We start from the raw sequence: 8,837 nt of genomic DNA, 5'->3' as shown, positions 1-8,837 counted from the left end.
ACCTCCAGTGCTTATAACTTTGTTCTTGGGTGCATGGCCTTCGGCCATGCATCCAAGACTGCACACACTCCCCACAACAAGCTAATCGATACTCAATACTACAGATGTTGCCAAGGCTGTGACATGCTGCAGTAGTTGTGGCCAGGGCCTAGAGTCTTGGAAGTATGGCCATCAGCCTACGGCCTAAGGCCATGCATCCAAGACTTTAGGCCCTGGCGACAACCACTGCAGCGTGTCACAGCCGTGGTGGCGTTTGAATGAATGGCGTACGCATAGGAAAAAGTAATGTAAACACGACATGTACTCAATGTCAATGTTCGCTAACAGCACGCGTGTCCTTAGAAGAGGCCCTGGCCACAACCACCGCAGCATGTCACAGCTGTGGAGGCGTTTGAATGAATGGCGTATGCATAGGAAAAAGTAATGTAAATATGGCATGTACTCAATTTCAATGTTCGCTAACAGCACGCATGTCCTTAGAAGACTTTCACGTTCCCTGTACAGAGTACGGACTGGAATACTACCCTTATTAGACCCCTCATTGTCTGTACGTACAAACATCCTGAACAAGTTGGCCATACAAAGTACATCAGGAACACCTACCGCCACCACAAAAGCAGTTTTTCACCCATATCTTACTGTCTAAACCTCCCCAAGCACTTTGACACAGCAAAATAGGTTTCAAAATAGGGTATTGGCGCTGCTACCCACTCCACGGTCGGCGGATCCAAGAGGTCGGGCGCACCCAAACAATCTGACGCAGAACACGTCTCGCTACAGCCAATCGGCAGAGACGTCACGTGTCCACGAGCATGACGCCAGCCCCTTAGCCAATCGATGTCTTGTCCGTGGACCGAACAGGGAAGTGTGACCACTGAGCGGACATAGATATCACACATTTTTTACGCCCTACTTTTTGGTCGTTTTAAAGAAAAGTACTACACGCAAGGTCACCAAATTTACAAAAGCACTCTTTCGGGATCAAGCCGCTTCTCCTGCTGCAAATCTTGTGAAAATCCGTCCAGCGGTTTGGCCTGTAGCCGTGCGCAAAGTTTTTCCTCCATTCACTCTATGATAAAAACAGAAGTTTTGGGACCCCCACTATAACTTTGCCCCCCCTAGACCAAACCTCACCAAACTTTTTTTGCAAAGTTTCATAAAGATTCGTCCAGGGGTAGCGAAGTTATAAGCTGCCCAAAAAGTGCTCTTCCTATGGAAACAGCAACTTAACCATAACTACACGGCCACTACCATGGCCGTAATATATATATAATATAATTATATAGATATTGGGAACCTATGATAAAATAAGCATGATACGTGTTATTACATGCTTAGAATGGCTTGGTGAAACCAGTCTGGGTATGTTTTACTATGGGATGGCATATTTTACTGGGCATCATCAAGGCTAAAGCAAACATGATAAGTGTTAGTGCATGTCCAGACTGGCCTACATTATGCGGCCAGTTTGGAAATGTTTTCTTATTGCGGCATGGCATTTTTAATAGCAAAGCATTACATTAATTAAAGCATAAATGCTCCTGTGCACTGTCAGTGACTTGCATGTATTGAATTGGAGTTTCACTACAAAGGCAATCGCTAATGCTCTCGCTTTTTACCCAATTTCTCCCAGGAAGTGTGCTGTATAATGCACCATTTCAGCCCACTATGCAAACATTTATCTTGAAGTACGGGGGCACCCACAAATCCCCTTTGATTGGTTTTGGCTGACTCGCTACACTTGGTCATTCTGGTATATTTGTGGGAAATATTTATGCTCCTTAAATTAAACAATTCACCAGCGGCCACTCAGTGAGTGACTGGTGAGTGAATGGGTATGATTGTGTACGTGTACGACTAGGAGCCCAAGCAAAAGGCATTGGAACATAGATGTTTTCTTCCATATTTTACTGGCCTTTTTGGGCATAGTCAACCTGATGAATGTTATTACATGAAGGGGATTTTGGGGTTATGAAAGAAGTGTGTGTTGTGAACAGTGGGTAGAGTGGTATAGGAGGAGAAGTGGTAGTGGTGGGAGGATGCTAGAAGCAGTGGGAGAAGAGAAGAAGTGGAAGGGTTGACTAGTCATGGCAGGGGAGTAGTAGTAGTAGCTTTATGGGTTATGATTTCTGCTTTGTAGGTTTTATTAGCCGCTATGAAGGCATTGGCTGAGTCAGTGGTGAGAGATTTTTTGTGGATATGTTCAAGGGATCTTTTAATGTGCCTAAGCGCAACTAACTCATTGTTGAACCAGAAACTCCTTTGTTTATCAGCACGTCGTATTTTAGTTGTAATGGGTGCTACTGAGTCAATGGTGATGGTAGATGTCTGCGAGGTGGCCAGGGTTGTTGCTAGTAATAATATTGGAGGAAAGGGCCTCGCTTAGGGTGGAGGATAGGGTATCTGCTGTTAGCTTCTTAATGTTCCTTGTTTCGTAAGAGTCCACTATCTGAGTCTCGGGGTTGGGGGGCCTTTCTCATTACAGATTATCGTGAAGTTGACACTGTGGTGATCAGTCCAATTGAGGGGTGCAATCGAGTCGATAGATACCTGGGAGTTGAGCATGAGTATCCAATCGAGTGTACTACCCTTGTTATGGGTGGGAGCATTCACTAGTTGTGAGAAGTTCATGTCTTTGAGGGTAGCATAGAGGGTGTCTGCTTTATGATCCTGCTTGTCATTGAAGCCTAGGTTGATGTCACCAAGGATGCTGCATCTGGTATTAGGTTTGATGTGGGGAGTTAGTAAGAGAGGGCTATCTAGGTCCAGATGGGTATTATTGTTGGATGATCTGTAAATGACCAGGAAGTTGGTTGTAGTATTTGGGTTGGATGTGAACTTGGCTAGGAGAAGTTCGTACCCTTCTATTTCTTCAAGGGGGCATGACCCGATTTGTAGACTCATTTTGGCTATAATGGCCACACCACCTCCCTGTGCACCATTGGATCTATCAGTCCTTAGAATGTTGAAGCCTGGTAGAATGGCGAGAGCAAGTAGGTGGCCAGATGCCTGGTGCAACAAGTTTCTGTTACCACTAGGAGGTACAATTGTTGGTCAATGATGAGATCATGGATCTCAATAGCATGGGTTCCAAGTAGGCGGGCATTGATGAGAGCACCTTTGAGGTTAAATGGGGGGTTTGGGCGGAGGCAGAGAGGTTATAGTCAGTATCTGGGGTAATTCGGTGCTGATGGGTTGTTTGACAGTGGCTTTAGGTGGTGTCTTGTGTTGTTGGAAGTTTGAGAGAGAATTGGCATTGTGCAACTTTTGTCTGGCTAGGGACGAGTTAGAATTTGGAAAGAGCTGTTCAGTGTCTGCTCTTGAACAACATAGATGTAAGTATTTGGTCCATGATCTTAATCTTCTTAGTCTGGAATAGCCCCGAATAGGGAAGGTGGCAAGCGAGTCCATATTGGTAGGCGCATGGTCTCGGGCCGTCATGGGAGTGACGGTGGTAGGCTTTAAGTTATTGAAGAACCTGGTGGTACTTTGGGTATTTTTAATGTCCTGGATTGGCAGGAAGGATGGAGTGGTGGTTAGGAATGGGGGAGGACAAAGGATGGGATGATGCCGATAGCAGCCAATTCTGGAGAGGTAATAATAAAGGAGCTTCCTGTGCAAGGTAGGCAATCTTTTATGATGCAGAAAAGATACATAGTGGCGAGTAGAAATCCTAGAATGATTGTCTATTGGAGGGATTGGGGATATAGCAAAGCTAGGCTTACAACTCGGTGGAGGCGCCTAGTTGAGGGCTACAATAAGACTTGATACGAAGATCACTCTGCCATTGTGCATTCCATATTGAGGTATCGAGTGAAGATTGGCGCTGCATGAATAGCCTTGAAAATGTAATTAATGTAACACAATACAGTCTCTATTGGCACAATGTATTAAATATTCACGGATAGGATAGTGGGTTCACAGCACAATTCACATTCGCAATCTTTGATGGATGCAATACACATAGATGAAGAGGTCAGACTGACATTATACATTTTATACTGCAACGGGATTGATTACGGGCGGTGTTTCCAAACAGACACAGCTTCGGTCAGTGGGAATCACGGTATGGACTTGAGTGGAAACATTTGCAATGCTCGCGGTAAAAGGAGGCACCGTTTAGCTAACATAGCGTAACAAGGCAAATACTACTGTAGGTAAAGTTAACATGACGACGTCTGATGATGATGGGTGGTCTAGTCTATAATGCAGAACAGTAATTAGGCAGACAACGTGAACCATAGGAAAGTATAATGAAGCCAGTGACGCCAAGTGCAGTATAGCTAGCATATAAGGCAGTGGTTCATGTAGCATATAAGAAATACTGTTGCTTGTCCATGGTATACACGCATATTCATTGCGGCAAAATACCAAATAGTAGGTGAAGGCGTTAGCATGAGAATACAGGAAGATTTGTTTTAGTGGTCATTACATAACCAGTAGAGCTCACATATGTTGATGCGGGTGGGGGAAAGATTTAACTTTTCTGCTGCAATTCGGAAGCCAAAAGTGAATCTTGGTCTGGCTGGATGGATCTGAGGCACACCTTTAGAGTCAACATGCACAGTTCCGGGGGTCGGTAGGCAACGCTCTGGTCGCTGGTTTAGCAGAGCTGACTTGTTTCATATAGTTAGTGCCGGGTAGTCAGATAGGCTTGGGGATGACTGGGAAATCAAGCAAGAAGCGCAATGCCTGTGGAAGGACAATTACTTTATACTTCTTTCGTCTCTGTCTCCCGTTTCTCCCGGCTCCGACAGGATCGGGATAGGTTATGGCCTTAGTGTGTGTGGATCGGGACAGGTTATAGCCTTAGTGTGTGTGCCTTTGTGGGGTGGGCCGGCTTACGCCTGCCGGCGTGGGATTGGTGCTGATGATGCAGTGCCACGATGCCCAGCACCATGATGCCTAAGGGCCACTGCGTGCTTTATAAATTCAAATAAATAAATAAATGAGGCAGTCAGTAGCCAATCCAAGTCAGGTTGCAGGTCCTGGGGGAAAGTTAGGTCGAAGGTGCAGCTTTGTTGTGCCGAGTGGCCATTTTTGGCTATCTGGACCTCGTGGGTTGCAATGGTGGCTCGGTGCACTGCTATAGCACACAGTGATAATTTCAAGATTGCAGCTGGTAGACGGCGTTCGGTTAGATTCAATATAATTACAGTGCTATGTCAGCACGTTCCGCCACATAGAGAAAAATTATGACTGCAATTGTAATTATATACGAGATTAAGCCACTAGACTTACCTTGCAACGGTATGTTGCAACGGTATATTGCACTGAGCTCTCCTCGTGTTCGGGGACACTGCTCCTGCGGTGCTAGAAGAGCTCCTGCTCCTCCAAAGGGGTCGCACAGTGATACCCAGGCTCAGGACAGGGGCTAGTCTTAGTGTGCGTTCCTTTGTGGGTTGGGCCGGCTTACGCCTGCCGGCGTGGGATTGGTGCTGATGAGGCAGACAGTAGCCAATCCGAGTCAGGTTGCAGGTCCTGGGGGAAAGTTCGGTCGAAGGTGCAGCTTCGTTGTGCTGGGCGGCCATCATTGGCTATCTGGATCTCATGGGTTGCAATGGTGGCTCGGTGCACTGCTATAGCACACAGTGATAATTTCAAGATTGCAGCTGGTAGACGGCGTTCGGTTAGATTCGAAATAATTACAGTGCTATGTCAGCACGTTCCGATACACAGAGAAAAATAATGACTGCAATTGTAATTATATACGAGATTAAGCCACCAGACTTACCTTGCAACGGTATGTTGCACCAAGCTCTCCTTGTATTCAGGGACACTGCTCCTGCAGTGGTAGAAGAGCTCCTGCTCCTCCAAAGGGGTCGCACAGTGATACCCAGGCTCTGGACAGGGGCTAGTCTTAGTGTGTGTGCCTTTGTGGGTTGGGCCGGCTTACGCCTGATGGCGTGGGATTGGTGCTGATGAGGCAGACAGTAGCCAATCCGAGTCAGGTTGCAGGTCCTGGGGGAAAGTTCGGTCAAAGATGCAGCTTCGTTGTGCCGAGCAGCCATCTTTGGCTATCTGGACCTCGTGGGTTGCAATGGTGGCTTGGTGCACTGCTATAGCACACAGTGATCATTTCAAGATTGCAGCTTGTAGATGGTGTTCGGGTAGATTTGAAATAATTACAGTGCTATTTCAGCACATTTTTCCGCACGGAGGAAACTAATTACTGCAATTGTAATTATATACGAGATTAAGCCATCAGGCTTACCTTGCAACGGTATGTTGCACCAGGCTCTCCTCGTGTTCGGGGACACTTCTCCTGCAGTGGCAGAAGAGCTCCTGCTCCTCCAAAGGAGTTGCACAGTGAATAAGCTATACTTCATACTGGGAGGTTGGGGTCTTTCCACTCCTTTAGCATGTTAATATGTTATATCTGCTTCTTGACCCTTCAGTCTGGCTCATTCACCCTGTAATCAAGGGTGTTGGCAACCTTAGTGATAGTATACATGCTATTCCATTTGGTTAGGAGCTTATTCTCAAAAGTGGGACAAAGAACCAAGACTTTATCTCCTTATTTGCACTTTATGAGCAGACCCTTCTTGTTATCATAGAGCCTGTTGTTTGTCTTGAGCTTGGCTACATGTGTTTCCAACAAGTCTCTAATAAACTCCATTCGGGCTCTAGTGATCTTTATAATGTGGGCCAGATTTTAACCCTGATCACCCTGCCTTTCCCATGTCCCCTTGAGAATGTGAAGGACATCCTACGGCCACAGATTAGTTTGAATGGGGGGGGGGAGCTGGTGGAACTCTGCAGTGTTTTCTGAACTGCAAAGAGTGCCCATGGGATTAACATGTCTTAGTTTTCACCTCTTCTCCTATGAGATTCATCAGTATAATTTTGAGAGTCTTGTTAATTCTTTCAACGATTCCATAATTCTGAGGATGGTATACTGAGCATGAATACATTTTATCCCCCAATAATTCTGTTACTTTGCTGATCAACTTAAACAGTAAGGTGATGATGCCTTGTTCTCTTAAAATCTCTTCTGGAAATCCTACCTTGTAAAAGATTGGTAGGAGGTACTGTAGAAGTTGTTCTGTGGTGTTATAGGGATATAGGTTAGCATAGTGTCAGATAACTAATACATATAACCAATATATATGTGTAACCATGTTTGGAGAATTTCTGTAATGCTTACCTTGGGACTCTGCAGGAGTGTAATGCCTTTTCAGCTAGAGGACCTGTTATCTGTGCTTTTATTCTGTGCAAACAACATTTATAACAATAGAACTACTGTAATTCCCATTTGCAAACAAAAACTGTGCTGCAGTGTACCTTTGAATAAACTATCCCTTCTCACCTGTGCTTATGTTTTGTGGAGCTCTCCATCCTGTATTCTACAGAGGTGCGTTGGCTGATAACTTTTAATCTGAGGGGGCTGTGGTGTCAGCAGATTCTTTACTGAATGGTGTCCTATCCTCTTCTAGAGATATCTTGGGGAAGTCTTATGGTGAGAATATAATTATGTACAGTTCATCAAAATTCTGAGTTGTCCCTATGTTGGAGAGATCTCTCTTACTAAAATTCTCCTTTATTTTTGCTGGTTCTTGGTTCCCAGAAAAAGGGGCAGATGCTGCGGTATGGCTACAACTATACTCGGTTTGAGGAATCGTAAATAACGTAAGGTTGTCGAAATGGAGTAATAGCTGCCTTCAGTGACAAGCACAGTAATAATAAAGTGTAGAAAAGCCTTGATGAGACTTCAGGTAAGCACATATGTAACTTCTTCTTTCTTTTCTTTTGAAAAGTTCATTCATTCACTAAATACCCTTGTCTTGCAGGTCTTCAGAAAAAAAACTGCTTATCAAAATACCTTCAGATGATGCAGAGGCTGCTGAGGAAAACTTTCGAATGAAGGCACTGCGAACACGAACGAAGGCTGCTGAGAGAAGAAATGCTGCGACTTCGATGAAACTTCTGATAGAAGATGCGGGCACTACAAAAATAACAGCGGACTGAGGAAAAGCTTTGGAAAAACTTTGGTTCGGTAAGTCTTTACAATTGTACTGGTATTCTGTTGATTGCTGTGGAATTTAATATCTTGTAACTCGTTTTTCTATTGGCAGGTTCTGTCAGGAGATCGCTGGTAGCGTTACCCGCTATCAGCGGAGAAGACTCGAAGCGAGCGCTCCAGCGGAGGCGGGACTTAAGTAGCTCCCTCTGCAACAGGTGTAGAATGCACTATGGATTTAGCGGCAACCATGTTGATTGTAGGGAAAACCAATGTAAGTGCAATGAGCCTATGGTTGCAATGCTAAGAGTGAGGCAAATGCCTGTTGCGCCAGGCTTGAAGCCACTGCTGACCCACAGATTGATATGAAGTTCCTTGCTTCCCTAGTGTTTCTGAATGGGATCTGTATTCCTTTGCTGGGATCATGATAGTTTCCCCCCACCCCCAAGACCCTTCCCAAGGATAAACCCCCCGGTCCTGGCTTAGTCGGGTAGTTTTGATGAAACCTTTGGAGTAGCCTGGGGGCATGAATGTTTGAGCTAGGTTCCCAAGTCCAAGTCCTAGCCTGTGGGCCATACCCTTTCCAATCTACCAGGTAGAACAATTTCTTTTTTACTATCTTAGAATCTAAAATTTCCTTTACAATGAATTCTAGTTCACCTTCTATGATTTGGGGTGTGGTATTGGCTGTAAGCTGGTCCCTGGACTCAGTGGTTTGATCAGAGACATGAAAAACTGGATGTATTTGCATGTGAGGTGGTAACTTTAGTCTTACGGCTGCGGGATTGCCAATAGTCTCCAAGGGAAATGGGCATAGGAATCTAGGCTGGAATTTACGTGGGCCTTTGAGGGCAATGTACTTGGAAGACACCCAAAC

Source organism: Ambystoma mexicanum, chromosome 4p (assembly GCF_040938575.1).
Source record: "Ambystoma mexicanum isolate Mex_15411 chromosome 4p, UKY_AmexF1_1, whole genome shotgun sequence".
Taxonomy (NCBI): domain Eukaryota; kingdom Metazoa; phylum Chordata; class Amphibia; order Caudata; family Ambystomatidae; genus Ambystoma; species Ambystoma mexicanum.
The sequence above is the reverse complement of the archived record's forward strand: the minus strand, read 5'-3'. Positions refer to the sequence as shown.